At 23.6% G+C, this 13,311-nt stretch overlaps 1 long non-coding RNA gene and 1 pseudogene across 1 annotated transcript; one reads left to right on the top strand and one right to left on the bottom strand.

The window, feature by feature from the left end:
• Positions 1–720: 720 nt before the first annotated feature.
• LOC131612552 (uncharacterized) lies at positions 721–2,234 on the bottom strand. The gene is made up of 2 exons (XR_009287423.1): positions 1,093–2,234; positions 721–994 (listed from the first exon to the last, which is right to left on the bottom strand). It is a non-coding gene; the product is annotated as an uncharacterized LOC131612552 (long non-coding RNA).
• Positions 2,235–10,669: 8,435 nt separating this feature from the next.
• Positions 10,670–13,052, top strand: LOC131614801 (protein FAR1-RELATED SEQUENCE 5-like; annotated as a pseudogene).
• Positions 13,053–13,311: the final 259 nt, after the last annotated feature.

The following is a 13,311-nucleotide window of genomic DNA, read 5'->3' on the forward strand; positions in this document are numbered from 1 at the left end:
TTAATATAAAAAATATCATATTTGTTTATAATTAAAGATAAAAGAAGTAGCAGATAGTCTTTTTAAGTTTTTTATACATTTAATTTCAATATTTGTTATAATATTTTATTTTATTTTATTTTGATCGTATCTATAAAGAAAAATTCATAAAATTTATATATTTTTTTGAATTATAATGCAAGTTAATTATAAAAACATTGATGTAATTTATGATCATGTTAAATTTATTTAATTTCCATCGCACACAAATAAATATATATTAATTTAACCACTATTCATTCAATATAATATATTGACATTGTTTTGTATCAAAATAAAAATTTAATAACATCTAAAAGTTAAAATAGTAATATTTTAAAATAGAGAAAATAGGTCATGCACTGACAGTGTAAAGTATTTTTACACTGTCAACCAATCACCACCATGCATCTAATTAAAACATTTTTTTATTTAAAAAAAATTTTAATGACATGACACATTCATGACTCCCTATTGGATGGCAGTGTAAAACTATTTTACACTGTCAGTGCACTACCTTTTAACTCTTTAAAATATATTAATATTTTAAACCATTTTCGAATATATTTTAGAGGAAATTATATGATAAATTAAAAGATATTATATTATATAAGATTTTCAAGATCATTCAATAAATAGAGTCAAATAAATATTTTAATTCGACATATAAAATAAATTTAAAATTATTATTGACAGTTCTCGTTTCTTAACATAGATATAATCGCTTACGCTTTATTTTATATATACATGTCCAACCCAAACAACACTAGAGCAATACATTAGTATTGATTAAATTTATTCTTTAATTAAGAAGCTTATATGCTTAGACATAATATATATAATTGTTTTTCAACTTAAATGTGTTACACTTTCTCGCACCAACAGATAAACATACGACACTTTGAAACTAAAGAAGAGAAACATGGATTGAATTGACAATGTTTGTGACTATAGCAGAACACACGATCTGTCATTTCTATAAAAAAAAATAGTAAAAATATTATTAGAAAGAGACGAGATAATTATGTATATAATAAATGACATAATTTTAAATAGTTGCATGAAATAAATTACCTTCGCTGGTTACAAGAACAACTAGAAAAAGAAAGATGAACAAAATAGGAATGGATTTGAGAATTTCAACCATATTTTTTCTCCTTTACATATAATAAATAGAAAAATGATTAATTCACATATGTTGGTAAATGATATGATTAAGTACATAGAAGGTTTATAAAAAATAATTCATAAATTAAAAATTATTTAAGCGTCTCTTAGATATATCATTGTATTTTTTATATATAGACCCTTTCAAGAAAGAGAGAAGGTAGACATTCTAAAAGAAAAATAATATTTTTGTGTCTTTGAGAAAATCAACCTCATGGATTGTGTATAGTTTTTTTAATCTTAAAAATAAATGAAATAGACAAGTGAGATTGCAAGACTAATTATGTTTGGAATAAAAAGTTGAATTGATGAGTGAAGAGGATGGAGGAAAGAGATGAGAAAAATAATGATATAGAATGTATTTTATCTTCAGGTCTGTTAAAGATATTGAGTTGGTGAAGCGTTGAGTGAAAAAACTATATTTTATATTATTTATTTGGGTGCTTTATTATATTAGTTGAAGTATTTGAGGTCGGGTATAATTTTATTTAATTAAAATAATAGAAATAATGAAAATATGAGTTTTGGGGGAGGAAATTAGAGTTTTAATTAAAACTAAGGATAAAGGTGGAATTAGTAAGAATTAAGGAGAGTTTTAGAGTTAATAAAAGTTATTAGGATTTTATTTAAATGGAGAAGTTAGAAAATTAGAGTTAGGAGCTGTTTGGTGAGAAAAGTTGTCAACAGAGTCATCAACAGAGTCAGAGAAAGCTCTAACCGAACAAAAAGTAGGAGAAGAGAGAGCCTCAATAGCTATAGCTTGAGATTTTATGCAAATTCGAGATAGGGAGCTATTCATCTTATGGAGTTTTTTAAGCATGAAGATTAGAGAGGATTCCTTATCCTCTTCCTTTTTCCTTTTTTTTTCCTTCTCTTTTTTTGATGAAGATTTTGAATCTTGAGCTGGTTGTGCAAGCCTCTTTAGATTGTGGTGATAGAATATTATTTTCGTGTTTGTTTGATCATTGATTTTCATATTGATGTATATGTATAATGCCGATAACTTAAAGCAAAGAGAGAGATACATTTAAAAATATTTATATTCAAGAAAAAACTAAAAAATTTTAGAACAAACTAGAAAATGAAAAAGAGTTTTATAAATAAAAATAGCAGAACACATACAAATATATAAAAAGTAAAATGATAATGATAATGTTACTCTTTTTACATATGTTCCACACTATTGAAATCCATCGTCAATGGTACTTTATATTTGTATTTCCCACAAAATTTATAGGCAACATATCATTTTTTGTCCCTTAACTTTAACTCGGGGTCCATTTTGATCCCTTAAGTTTTAAAATGTTCAAATATATCCCTTATCTATTAAAAAGATGTCACGTTTATCCTTCCGTTTGCTTTTGTTAATGATGTTATGTTTTGCTTATCCACGTGGCTGATCTGAAGGATGATGTGGCATATGCTGATCACCAAGTTCATTAAAATTCTAAGAAAAATTCAAAAATATTGCTTTCAAGCAAGCTTGAACCGTGGTCATGAGGGTTGCAAAACACACTATCTTACCACTTATCCAGTTCACCTTTTTTGATATAACTTAAAAATTAAATATAATTATTGTAATTTTAATTTAACCTAACCAATATCAAACTCATAAAGGCTTTTGTAAACAATGTTAGGTCTCCACACAGCGTTCCAGCATCTTAGAAAATGAATCTCCTCGGATCAAACATAGCAAGTGAGTCGCATTCACATTCATTCTTCTTCTCTTTCTCTCATACATTTTTCAATTCATCCGTTTAATTTCTACTGTTGTTTTTACCATGGTCGTGTTCTTAGTTTCTACGGCATCAAAAAATCTCCCAATTTTTGCAATCGAATTTAGGGTTTAAATTGATGTTTGAAAATTTTGGTACAAGTTGGATTCCGTTTACTCCTTTGTCCTCTTGGTTCCAACGTTGTACTTGGCATGGTAACCTATTTCTAATTTTAGCGATGTTTTTAATTTTAAGGTTGAAATTGTTTTTGTAATTGTTGATTTCATGTTTATTGTAGTTGTTATGTGGGAGTTGCTTTGCCTGTGTATTGATTAGTTATTCTGTGGGAGTTGCTTTGCCTATGTATTGATTAGTTGTTCTAGATCTTGCATGACTCTCTGTATCAGTTCTTATAGTTCAACAATGAAGATGATGATAATGAAGAAGATGATATGAAATATGAAGGAATAATATTGTAATCAATATTTAATTTGTAGATGAAATTATCAAAAGGTGAGGTGACCTAGTGGCACATTATCCTGTCCAGCAACCAAAGTGACATTGGTTCGAGTTTTACCTAAAATTAAGGGACGAAAAAATGTATTTTGCCAAATTTATACTACTTAATAACTTTCTTTCAACAAATGGAGTTACCACTACTAAAAATAATGGTCACTTTAAAAGTAATTATACCATTAGATAAACAATATATTTTCTATTTCCCACCAACATTAAAATCATTCTTAAAAGGTCATTAATTCCATTTAAATTAAAAATTACGTATTTACTAAACATCTATGATGCAATGCAATTCAAACTTGATAAGGAGTACCATAAGATTTACATAAAAGTATTCTTACGCATAGAAAAAGAGTTTTGTATGCGTGAATATAGGAAGTTGGTGCATTCATTTATTTAATATGGAGTCAATGAGTTTACATATATTATTATTACTTCAAATTCTTACTATAAGAGACAATTCATTTTTAAATATATTAAATACTTAATTTATATGATTTATATATAGTCTAAATATATTAATTTTTTAATAAATTTAAAAATTGAGTGGTCTCTTATAATAAGAATTAAAAAAAAAGCATTAGATAAGAAAATATATATATGATATAAGGCCAGTTGCCCCATAGTTCACTCTCTTTCTTCGTACCAGGATACTTCTCTATCTCCGTACCAAGATACTGAGCAACGGCACATAAAAAAACGACACTTTGAAACTAAAGGAACATAACATTTATTGACTTCACAATCTGCGTGCTTAAAGCAGTAGTTACGTTCTGTAATATAAAAAAAAAAAAAGAAATTATTTAAAAGAGATAAATTATTTATATATCTTATATTATAAAGAATATAACTTAAACTAGGTGGGGAAAAACTTAAGCAGCATAGACATGTAATCAAATGAATAAATTTTTCCAATAATATTTACTTTGCCTCTAAAAAAAGATTGTACAACATGAATAATAATCTTATTCTAAGGTTGATAACACTGGGACAATACACTAACATTATTAAATTTGCTCTTTAAGTGATAACAGCATAACTTATCTATGATATGTGAGGCCAAATAAAATAAATAAATATTATTAAAAAGAGATGAATGATTATGTATATGATAAATAAGATAATTTATAATATGTATGAAAAAATTATTACCGTTACTAATTACAAGAACAATTAGAGGAAGAAAGATGATTAAAGCATTGATGGATTTGAGAATTCCACCCATATCTCTAATTCTTTTGCATATAATAGATAAATAATTAATTTATCACTCTAGTCTCCGAGCATTTTAAGTATTTATACAGTTACAAGAAATCATTTAAAATTATAAAATATGTTGTGTATGTCTTTTTAACTCACTCAAGTGATAATTTAACATTTGTAGAAATCTAATGTGATAATTTTAGTAATAATTAAGGGTCGTTGTTGTTTTACTAATGTTTTATTATATATTTTTGTATTTTACTTTTAGCTTTTCAAGACATACAAGAGAAATTTCCAAAAAAAAAGATATTGTTGTGTTTTAAGAAAGATTGGCCTCATGAGACCAAAAGCATTATTAACCCAATTAAAATAGACAGGAGATTCTTTGACTCGAATAGCAACTTTGATATGACTTATTGTGCTTAATAATACAAACAAATTTCATTAATCTAGTGGTTAAATCAATATATATTGGATTAATTACTCTTTCCAATTTTTATAAAGTTTACAATTATTTGACAATTATTTTAAATGAATGTATAATTTAAAAATAATAATAATATTATTTAAAATTCTTAACTATGTAATCTAACCATTATATGTAATCCAAACTATTACACGCCTTTTTAGTCATTGATTTGACTTTAATCTAAGAGTTAGGAACTCATATAATTTGTCCTAAAGATAACTTCCTCCACTTTTTGATAATAAATTAAAACATGATTCTTTTTAATATTTCTTAAAAAATATCAGAATTCTAAAATATTTCTCATGATTTTTAATAAAAACTAGTATGATTCTTAATAAAAATAGTTTATTCTTATTTATTAATAAATTTTAATTTCCTTAAAAAATAAATAACACAAGAGTCTATTCTTAAAAAATGAATTTTATTATTATTATTTATAACTAGTTTAAGTAACACTACAAAAAAAATTATTTTTTTCATCAATAAACAGTACTAAAAATTTTAATTTTTAATTAGTTTCTTTTAATTTTTAAATAAATTTTTCATTGTTTTTTTCAAAAAAATTTCAATTTAGTTTTATTCTATTCACTTAAATTAAAGGATATATTAATATATTTTAATATTCATTTTGTAAGTATATGTGTGTGTGTCTATATATATATATATATATATATATATATATATATATATATATATATATATATATATATATATATATATATATATATATATATATATATATATATATATATATTTTGTTTGAATAAATATTATAGTAATAATAGTACTAGCACAATATTATAATTATAATGCTTCATGAATATTAGTAATAAATAGTTTTTTATTTTAATATTTCAATTTTTTTATGCAATTAAATTATTTTATACTTATAATTTATTATTAAAACTTTTTTTAATTTTGTATGCACAATTTAAATACGATTTCAAACATTATTTAAAAATATATTAATTTTATCATTTAACTTAAGTTTATAGAATAGGGTTTAATTTAAGTTCATACATTATTTAAAAATATATATTGTGCATACAAAGTTTAAAAAAAATTAATAGTAAATTATAAGTACAAAATAATTTAATTGCAAATAAAAAAATAAAATGAAATGACGTTTGTTTAAAATAAGATAAAAAACAATTTTTACTAAGATTTAAGAAAAATTAATAATAAATTATAAGTACAAAATAATTTAATTGCAAAAAAAAAACGAAATGACATTTGTCTAAAATAAGATAAAAAAACTATTTTTATTAAGATTTGAAGTGCTAGTACTATTATCACTCTAGAATATTTATTGAAACAGTATATATATATATATATATATATATATATATATATATATATATATATATATATATATATATATATATATATATATATATATATATATATATATATATATATATATATATATATATATATATATAACTACTTATAAAATGAACATTAAATATATACTAATATTATCCTTTAATTTATGTATTAGAATAAAACTAAATTTAAATAAATCTGAAGTAAAAATGAGAAATTTGTTTTAAAACTTAAAATTTAAATAGTACTATTTATGGATGAAAAAAATAATTTTTTATAGTGTTACTTAATCCCTGAGAAAAAAAGGTCTCTATTTAATCCCTTACAAAATTTAACTGAGCCATATCAGTCCCTCTTTTAATATTTTTTTCGATTTTTTCGTATTTTTAAACTATGATTGGACTTGATAAGATAGACGTGCTTTCATTAAATACTTTGTTAACATCAAAACCTAAGTGATATGGTATAAACCAATTTTCTTTCAACATACCATGTGTATTATTTTCGCCACAAGTATTATTTACAAAAGCAAGAAATTATCCTAAATCACCTTAGTAACAAAACTAAACCTTCCTAAAAAATCATTAACAACTAAAACAATAACGACACCTAATACACAATAATACATAACAACAAAAACCATAGTCACCCACCCATAAGCCTATAATAAACCAAACAAAAAAAAGAACATTATGGTATCGCGATGATTTATCTACAATCCCTTCATAAATAATTTCAATTCAACAGTCGTAAAATAGAAGTCCAGACACAATTAAAAAAATTGATTTGAAAAAAATACTAAAAGAGGGACTAACATGGCTTGATTAAATTTTTTAAGGGATTAAATATAAACTTTTTTTTTCTTAGGGCTAATTTGGACTCTTCCTTTTTTTTTGTGAGAGACTAAAATGAGTCTTTATTAGCAGTACAAAAGTAAGAAAAAAAAACGGATTTTAAAAAAATGTTAGTTGATGGACTAACATGGCTCAGTTAAATTTTGTAAGGGATTTAATAGGGACTTTTTTTTTTTCTCAGGACTAATCTGACCTCAACAATTTTTGTGAGGGACTAAAATGAGACTTCATTCTTTATTTTATTATCAAAAGAGGAGGAAGTTATCTTTAGTAAGAATCATGTGAGTTTGTAACCGTTAGATTAAAGTTAAATTAATGACTAAAAAGGAATGTAATAGTTGGTGTAATTTATTGGTGTAATTTGATCTCTCATTATATGAGGGATCAAATTACACCAATATGTTACACTTATAGTTACACTCATTAATATCCTTTGATTTTATTTTAATCCAGTGGTTAGAAATATTTAATTAGTGACTCATGATTCTTACTTAAAATAGTTTTATTCTATTTTTGGTTATTAATAATTTTTATTTTAATAAATTATAATTTATTCTTTTTCTCATAAAATAAATAAAATCTCTCCTAATTTTGTAACAATTAAATCACACTTCACTTTTATAAAAAACGTGATTCTAAATATTTTATTAAAAAATCAAGATTAAAAAAAAAACCTTTTCTTATTTTAAAATATATCAAATATATATAGAATTTTAAGTAAATAAAATATAAATTTATTTACATAAAAAATAGAAAAGTTTGTTTAAAGTTAAAAAAAAATTATATAAAAATAAGTTTTGATATTAATAAATGTTAAAAATCATAAAATTTTAAGAAATATTAATAAGAATAAGAGAATAAAATATATTTTTATATTATTATAAAAATTGTGATTTTTTTAAAATTGTTAGTAAACATTATTTGATGAAAAAGAATATTTGTTACTAAGCAATATAAAAATTCACGTATTTTTAAAAATATTAATAAAAATCAAGTAATTTTTACTAATATTTCTTAAAATATGTTATTTTTATCATTTCTTAATAAAACTATATTTTTTTTAATTAAAAACACTTGTATTCTTAATTTAAAAAAATTGCACTACTTTTTAAAATAAAATTTTATTTGATGCACAACTAAATTATTATGTTTTAATTATTTATTATTTATTTTTTTTTGTATTTTTTGTACATATTTTGAGAATTATTTTGTATTGTATTTAAAAATAAAACACTTTTATTAGTTACATTAAGCTAATATAATATTATTTTTTCTTTAAAATAAATCACAGTTTTTATACCAATTTTTTTCTTAGTAACAAACATTATTTTTCATCAAATAATGTTTACTAACAAATTTTAAACAAATCACAATTTTTATAATAATATAAAATTATATTCTATTCACTTATTATTATTATTATTATTATTATTATTATTATTAATATTTCCTAAAATTTTGTGATTTTTAATATTTATCAATATCAAAACTTATTTTTATATTTTTTTTAACTTTAAACAAATTTTTCTATTTTTTATGTAAATAAATTTATATTTTATTTACTTTAATTCACTATATAATTGATATATTTTAAAATAAAAAAATGTTTTTTTTACTAAGAATCTTAATTTTTTTAATGAAATATTTAGAGTCACGTTTTTTATAAAATTGAAGTGTGATTTATTTGTTACAAAATTAGGAGAGGTTTTATTTATTTTATGAGAAAAAGAATAAGTTATAATTTGTTAAAATCAAAAATAGAATAAAACTATTTTATGTAAGAATCATGAGTTACTAATTAAATATTTCTAACCATTGGATTGAAATAAAATCAAAGGATATTAATGAGTGTAAGTATAAGTGTAATATATTGGTGTAATTTGATCTCTCCTCTCTCTCTCTCTCTCTCTATATATATATATATATATATATATATATATATATATATATATATATATATATATATTAAAATAATTGATAGAGATTATGTGTCAATTTTTTCTCTATCCTCCAGTATTAAAGTAAATGATGGAGGAGAGAGAAAAAAAACAATGACACATAATCTCCACCATTTAATTTAAAATATATTGATTCAGATTCATTCTCACATTCTTATATAACTTACTCATTTTCATAAGATATGCCCTATATATGGGCACATATCATATGAGAATGACAGTTTTATATGAGAACATAATAATGAATCTGAACAATTAGATTTTAAAATAAATGATAGAGATTATGTGTCAATCTCTCTCCTCCATTATTAAAATAAATGATGGAGGAGAGAAAAAAAACAATGACACATAATCTCTACCATTTATTTTAAAATCTATTCAGGTTCATTCTCATATAACTTAGGGCCCGGTTGTTTTGGCTTTTTTTAAAAATGATTCTTATAGTGTTACATAATTTTGTGAAAAAAAAAAAATTTACAAAGAAATTTTTTATAAAAGCATCAAATGAAAATTTTATTTGAATAGTTATTCTTAAAATGTGATTTTAGGTATTTCATCTATTTATAGAAAAAAATTTGGATATTGAAATTTCAAAAAATCAACTTAATTTTGAAGCTATTTCAAATAAATTTTCATAAAAATCATTTTCGAAATACAACTTTTTGAAAAAATTACGATTTTGACTAAGTTTTGGTCTTCAATAATGTATGTTTATGTTATAGGATGTCAAAATTAGTGTTTCATTTTAGGAAAAACGATTATAAAAAAACTTAATATTTTGGAAAATTTATTTTCAAAAATACAAAGAAAAAATCTATTTTTTTTAAGCCGAAAGAAACTGACCCTTACTCATTCTCATAAAATATGCCATATATATATATATATATATATATATATATATATATATATATATATATATATATATATATATATATATATATATATATATATATATATATATATATATATATATATATATATATATATATATATATATATATATATATATATATATATATATATATGGAACGTATCGGGTGAGAACCGATAATATTTGTGAAAAATGAGAACTACAAATATCAACCGTCTGATTTTAATAAAATTCATATTTAAAAAACTTTAATTAAAGAACACGGTAATCTTTACCTAAAAAAAAAATTATTTTCTAAAATTGCACTCAATAATTAATTGAGTCTCTCTCCAAAACATATAGGATTTTATACTTTGTCTTCAACTTATCATATACGGCCGCCATCTTTTAATAATAAGTATTGTCTCAAAGTTTTATGGTATTCATTGCCAGAAAAGAAAAGGTATTCACGTGATCCTTTCCACTATTTTCTTTATATTTGTCGTTCTATTGTGTATTAAATTAGTTACTTTTTCTTTTGAAGCTCTTTGCAGTCCGAAATTTGTTGCCAATTTTCTCTCATCGTAACAATGACTTCTATTTCAATTGAGAGGTAAGAGAGGGTAATGATCTTTTAAGCTTTATATCAATTTTGTTTTGAGTTTTATATTTTATTTTATCTTTAAGTTATTATTTATTTCATTTTTCATTTAAATTAAAAATTATAATACATGTGTTTTGTTCCCTTTTAATTAAAGTTTAATGTCGAGCAAAGATGATGAACCAACACTTAATACTACACAAGGTGCTCATATACTAGAATCGGTTCAGGTAGTTATACTTATGTTTTTTTATACATAAATGAGTTGTATTTCAATTTTAATTTTAATTTTTTTATTTGTTTTCTTGTGGACAAATTAAGAGATTCCATATTGTGACGAAGAAATCAAGCCTAAAGTAGGACAACTTTTTGATTCACTTGAAGATGGTGAAATGTTTTATAAAAAATATGCACACAAAAAATAAAAATAAAGATGGTGTTTTACATTGGAAGTACTTTGTTTGTTTAAAAGAGGGTTACAACCCAAATGTATCAAAAGACAAAGAAGTTAGTGAATCGGGAGTTAAAGTCAAGAGGAGGAGTCTTAGTAGAGTAAGATGTGAGACAAAAGTTGCTTTCAAACTATTAAAGGGAGGTAAGTATGAGCTAACTCAATTTTAAGAAAGTCATACCCATGTACTTGCCTCTCCTAAAAAGAGACAATTTCTTAGATCCTCAAGAAAAGTGGATCATATTCATAAGAGTATAATGTATACAAATAGTAGAGCAAATATTTGTCCTTCAAAAACATACCACTTATTGAAGGAACAACTAGGTGGTTATGAAAATATTGGATGCACACAGAGAGATATACAAAATTGTTTTAGAGATTTAAAGACCTTAATTAAAGATTCTGAATCCATCATTTTATTTTGCATATGAGATTGATGTTGAAGATCGGTTGAACTATGTTTTCTGGGCAGATGGATTTTTTAGCAAAAATTACTCCTTAATTGGATATGTGATGTTGTTTGACACTACATATGAAACAAATAAATATTCCATGATATTTACACCATTTACGGGAGTAAACCATCATAGACAATCTGTTACTTTTGGAGCTGCCTTCTTAGCATATTAGAAAGTTGATTCATTCATTTGGTTATTTGAAAAGTTTTTGGAAGATATGCGAGGAAATAAACCCAATCTTATAATAACAAATCAAGCCCCTGCCATGAAAAAAGTTTTTATATGTGGCATATCATGAAAAAAGTTTCTGAAAAGGTGGGTGTTTCCTTGAATTCCAATGATGATTTCAACGATAAATTTAAGTCATGTGTTTGGGGATCAGATACTCCTGACAAATTTGAAACATCATAAAAATCCATCGTGATTGAGTTTTGATTGCAAAAGAATGAATGGCTTCACACATGTATAATATTCGAAATATGTGGGTCCTAACTTACTTCAGAGATATATTTTTGGGTGGCATATTGAGAACAACCTCAAGATTAGAGGGTGAAAATTCCTTCTACGGTAACTTTTTAAATCCTACTATTGGTTTGGTTGAATTTTGGATGAGATATGAGTCTGCTATAGAAGCTCAAAGGCATAAAGAGTTACTTGCTGATAATACTTCACTTCAGTCTTTACCAATATTAAAATTAAATCATGGACTAGAAAGGCATGGTAGAGATATTTACACTCGTGAAAACTTTTATATATTTCAAAATGAATTATGGATTGGATGTATAGACTATGGAGTAGAAAATATAAACTAAAAAGATGGTGTGGATGTATTGCATATATTTGATGATATTGAAACAAATGGTAAAGTAAGCGAGGTAGTTTATAATGTTTCTGATTATAATTCAACTTGTTCGTGCAATATGTTTCAATCCCAAGGCATACCATGTAGACACATACTTCGTGTTTTAAGAGGAAAAGGTTTAGATGAGACACAAAGCAAGTACATTCTGAATAGGTGGACCAAAATGGAGGCTAACAAGTCTATATTTGATGTTGATGGAAACGTCTTAGAAGGTTTGTCCGAACCAAAAAACGAGAAACAACTCATTTCAGAAGCATGGGATCATTTATATATGTGCATGCATATGGCTGGGCAGAGTAAGGAAAAGTTGCTTCTTATAATAAATGGATTTGCAAATACTAAAAAACAATTATCTGAATTTGAATATGATTCTTTACCAACCAAAACAAAAGAGCTAAAGTCTTTTATTGGTTTTGATCTTCCTAAAGAAGTGAAAATTCATCCACCATAAATTTCAAAGACAAAAGGAAGTGGTAAATGAATTAAAGGAGAAAAAGAAAAATTTATTGAACAACAGCAGAAAAGATCCAGGCTTTGTAAAGCATGTGGCTAATATGCATATCATGATACTCGTAATTGTCCTACGAAATCACCTGCTTAATCTTGTTTTTGGGTTTGGAAGGATAGTTTTTTCTTTTCTTGCTATCAGTTGGAATTATTTATTTATAAGTGTCTATTTTATTTTATAGATACTTCAATTTATAATATATAGTAGCTTTATTTAAGTTTGAATTTGTTGTTTTATTTTATTTCTAGTTTGGAAATCTTTTTTTTATTACTTTATTATGTTAAATTTATAAGGCACATGTTAAACTCAAGTTCTTAGAATTTTTAAAAAATTTATGGCTCATAGAATGAAA

The sequence above is a fragment of the Vicia villosa genome, linkage group LG6 (genome assembly GCF_029867415.1).
Source record: "Vicia villosa cultivar HV-30 ecotype Madison, WI linkage group LG6, Vvil1.0, whole genome shotgun sequence".
NCBI lineage: Eukaryota > Viridiplantae > Streptophyta > Magnoliopsida > Fabales > Fabaceae > Vicia > Vicia villosa.